Source organism: Cynara cardunculus, unplaced genomic scaffold, assembly GCF_001531365.2.
Source record: "Cynara cardunculus var. scolymus isolate 2C unplaced genomic scaffold, CcrdV1 Un_Scaffold_3997, whole genome shotgun sequence".
NCBI lineage: Eukaryota > Viridiplantae > Streptophyta > Magnoliopsida > Asterales > Asteraceae > Cynara > Cynara cardunculus.
The window spans coordinates 14,968-19,946 of record NW_020201708.1 but is presented as its reverse complement, the minus strand read 5'-3'; positions in this window follow the sequence as shown (position 1 = coordinate 19,946).

The following is a 4,979-nucleotide window of genomic DNA, read 5'->3' as shown; positions in this document are numbered from 1 at the left end:
GCATGGGAAATAACCGGGTCAGAAATTCACAGTCCTCAATAACAATAATACAGTTATTGAACACACTAGTAACAGTCTCCTGACTATTAGCAGTATCAACTACTAATTTATCATCAAGTAGCACAGAATTCAGACATGCAGTTTGAGCAAACAATGATGATACAAACGAAAAGTTTGCACCTGAGTCAAATAACACTTTAGCACGTATTGAATTTAGGAGGAATGTACCTGTTACTACATCCGGTGATGCTTCTGACTCATTCTTAGTCATCTAGAAGGATCGTCCCCGCCCCCCTCGTTGCCCTTCTCTATTCACAGTAGATCTTCCCCGTGTACCCGACGCATTACTCCCCATTGTTAACTGTGGAGTTCTCAACAAGGGGCAATTTGGTCGAATATGATCCGGAGAATTGCAATTAAAACACCTTCGGTTAGCTGGGCAATTTCTGGATAAATGACCTGCCTCACCGCACTTATAACATTTCCTTGGGTCCATTTTGTATTCACCCTGATGAACCTGTCGGCACTGTGAGCAGACTTTCTCACCGATCTTTTGTTCCGATCTGTTATCTTATCTTACAGTTTTTGGCCCTCGGAAAGATGAAGGCCCTTCCCATTTTCTTTTCTCGACAACCTTTCCTTCTGATTGTCTATTCTTATTTGGTTTGTCACCTCAGCTGCCTCTACTATTAATGGAAAGGTATTGGGGTTCATAGCAATAACAAACTCTCTAATTGAGGGTTTCAAACCCCAAATATACCTCTCTATCTTTCTGGATTCAGTTGAAACATAATGTTCGGCAAAACGAGAGTATTCAATGAATCTTTCGGTATACTCCCGTACTGTTCCATTTCCTTGCACTAACTTCAGGAAATCCTCCTCCATTTGTCTCACTGCTGTTTGGGACATAATTGATTCTTGAATCGATCCACGAATTCTACCCAAGACAAAGTTTGTAAAACATCCGTTCTGGTAGACGATTCAACTTCCCACTAGAATAAAGCATTTGACTTTAATACAAAAACAGCAAATCGAACTTTATCTATTTCCGGGCACCGAATGGTGTTGAATACACATTCCATCTCCTTGATCCAGCACATTGCTTTCACTTGATCTCAAAAAAGGTTTGTTAGGACCTGTAAATTCAGCTTTGGTATTTGAACTCTTACTCTGAATGATCTCTAGGRCGATTATAGTGCAGCGGAAACAATGATAAGAACAAAACAGAGTAATTAACCAAGAACACACAGATTAATATGAAGAAGATGAACACAATAGAATAGCTTCAAAGGTTTTTCAATTGATTGAAAATATAGACGATTACAATACGGAAGCACACTGAATACAAAGGCCTAAGATGCTATTTATACTAGACCCTAACGACCTTACTGACATCATCTAGAAAGTGAAATCATCTAAGCCGTCCAAATAAAGTCTATTAAAATCTAGTCACGTGAGAAGCACATGCAGCTAACAACCTTTGAAAAATAGTAGAACAAGATATTCACAGAAGACAAATCCGCAGACCCTCTGTGAGCCATCTCAGAGGCTCTGCTGTAATAGACTTGTAGGTTCTTATTGCCTGAGGACCATTTTCTAGAACCTCTGTGAGAGACATCAGAGGTTCTGTCATTCTTGACTTGCACGATGAAACAGCTTCTGTTGCTCGTCCTCTGTTGTCTTCTGTGGAAGATACCCTTCTGTCAACACTTGCAGAATAGTTTTTCATACTTTTACATTAAGTAAATATTAGAGCTAACAATCTCACCCTAAGTATGAAAAAGTAAAATTGGACAAAAGAATGCAAGAAATGACTAATTGAAAGAATTACAAGAGGAGATTAAACTCATCCTCTAAAAAGAATTACATAAATTGAAAGAATAGAAAAATTTGTTGCTCAGGCCTATACTATTACAGAAGATTAGTCCACCGCAGAGTCTGGATAGTCATCTACGGCAAATTGTAGATCTAACTTGATAGTTCTGTAGACTTTGAATATCTACTTTCTGCAGGAGACTTGAACTTTAATTGCTTCCAGAATACCAGACACTTCGTCCGCCCTTAGATGCCCTCTGTGCACCTTTGCTGCTACTAGGTTGAACACCCACTCAAGAGTCTCTGTCAAATACTTGTTCACCTCTATCGGATCAAAAAACCTTAGAATCTCATCCTTGTCCAGGAAAACAAACCCAAAGATGGGATTTTGGACAATGGTGTTGGGATGACATCTAAGTAACCAACTTGACCTGTTCTTCAGAGGGGAAATCTTCAAATCTGTTTGGGCCAACCTCATCGCAATATCGAAGTCCTTCTGGCTGTAGTATTTTACTTGAGCGTGCATTACTTCGATCAGCCTTCTGAGGGAAGTCAAATAGCTTGACCTCCTCTCCATGTACTTGTTAAGAATTTTGTGCAAGAAGATAAGGTCAAATACACAAAGGTTGTGGAGGTCAGCATTTGTGAATGTGTAGAGGTTGCCTTCATCCCTCTTCACCACATATTGAGCATAAAGCACGGTCTTCTTTAGCATTGTCCTTGGAGATATGGTTTCAAGAAAAGTTATCACGTGCTCTGAGAAGACCTGCTCGCGTGGCCTTGTGAGCTTTGAGAAGTGGAACTTTGCAGCGGCAAAGGGCATTCTTGTAAGCTCTTGATCGTAATGGGGCTCTGTGTCCACGGCAGAGTAACGCCACTGTAGAATCTCCTTCACAGTGGTACGGGCTCTGTGCGCACTTGCTACGTGGGAATTTTGCTCTTCGATTCAAGGATCTTAGTAACCCTTCCGACTGTGGCAGATTCTGGAATTATGGTTTCTTCTTCTTCTAGAATCGTCCTCTGGGTGGACCCCTCTGGTAGGATTGGCTTGACAGTTCCTACCAGAGCGTCGAACGTACCCGTGGACGTTTCCTCTTTCGCCATTTTGGAGGAACAGCCTTCTCCAGCTCTGGGGATAGGGACTCTGCCCTTTCTTGCTTGTACCTCTGCCAAAGACGCCTTTAACGCTCGAACTAGGTATGGGTTATCATACTCTTCTTTATTTATCTCCTCTGGCATCTCAGAGGTTGACCCCTTCTGTGGCGACTCCTCTACAGCTTTACCCTTGCCTTTCCCCTTAGGCTCTAGAGATTTGTCTTTTAAGAATAGGGCAGCTGCAGAGTCCACTATCTTTAGTGGTTTGGCAGAGGTTGTCTTCTTAGGCTCTTATGCTTTCACTCGCCTCAGAATCCTGGTAGCCGCCTTCTCCATTTTCTCGATCACCAACTCAACGTTCACAGAAGCGCTGCTTATGTCGATCTCTGTGGCCCACTTCATTTTTGAGATGCTGCAATAGATTTGCCATCTTAAGGTGTCACCCTCTTTGACGAGCTTTGAAGTGCAGTCTCTTATTGATTGGTTGGAAGCTCGGGCTTCTTTGAGGAGTTGGTCTCTATATTTCTGCATGATCTCTCCTAGGGCTTCAACCATTGCGTCTAGCTCTCTGCGAGTGGCTAGATGGTTGATGTTAGCCCTGGAGGATTTAGAGTCAATGTCGTAGGTGACCGTAGAGGAGAACATGCCTTTGATCTCGTCTTTGAAGGTAGAGTAGTCTGTGTAGCCGGTGGAGATGAAATCAGCAGCAAAATCGGCGGCTACCTCTGATAACTCTGTCTTCAGCTTTTGGATTGAGGAAGGGTTGAGGGACAGAGTGCTGAAGGCTTCTACGAGGTCGTCTTTATGAAGGACAGAGCTCTGAAGGGCTGAAAGAGTCACCTTGAGTTCTGAAGTTGTAGATGTCAACTCCTTCAAAGCCTCTGTGATTGGAGCAAACGCCTCTATCGATGGTTGAGAGGTGAACAAACTTTTCAACTCGTCCAACCTCTGGAATACCGCTATGGCGAAGGTTTGTAACTCCCCCTTCGTCACATAGGCATCCTTAGAACCTAGATCACCAACACATGGTGACCTAGTAGCCTTGGAGTGTGACGCGCCCTCAGCGACTGGTTTTTTTAAGTCAGCTCGGGGACTTCCACCGGATCCTCGAACATCTCCTTTTGGAGAGCCTACCCGTGTTTTGTCGATATCTTGCCTAGTAGGTTCAGAGCCTAACTCGGTAGAGGGATCGAGTGTGGACTTTGGGCGTTCTAGACCCTCAATCTCTGTGACTCTTGCATATGCCTCTGAAGCATACTTTGGTTGGTCACTCAAGTGTGGAGAGGCAACGGATGCCTCTTTGKGTTGTGACGAGTCCTTGGGCGATTGGACTCTTATTTTAAAACCAGCATCCTTTTGAGAGGATGTTGGAGTATGTTTTGGTTCCTGGGCAGTGCATTTGACAGAGGATGAAAGAATGTCCTCTGCGAGGTTAGCTTGGGTTGGGCTCAGCGTGTGCACGCCTTTTTCAATAGTGGATCCCTCTAGAACAGGGTCCCTAGAAATGTGGGTTGGACTGGGAGGGGGGGCTAGGATGTGTGCCTTCGGCATCTTTTACTCCCTCTTCTATCTCCAACTTTTCCTCTTCGTCGTCTAATAAGACCTCTATCCCCAAATGAGCTACTTCCGTAGGCGCTTTAAACTCCTATTGAATTTGGAAGATAACATCTTGTATCTGCTCTGTTGGGGACTCCTCGTGAACCACCTTGCGCAACCTTCATCGCTTTGGAGCAGCCTCTGTAGGGTTTTCTTGTATCACAGCCTCTGTGACCACAACATCTGCGGGTTGGGCCTTCTTTGATTTCTTCTTCTTAGGCTTTTGCAGAGGACTGCTTGGACCCTATTCTTCTGCGGGTCTCTTCTTTCCTTTCTTCTTCTCAGAAGAGTCGACACCCTTATGAGTCTTCTTAGGTGGGGGACATGCTACTCTAGGTCTTTCCTCACTCACCTCTCTAGCCTCTGCTGGCTCCTCCCTTCTTCCCTSTACTCTCATTTTTTGCACTTTCTCACCTAATGGGATACCTATGCATGGAGGGGTTTCAGGGACCGGCTCTGGCCTCCTGTATCCA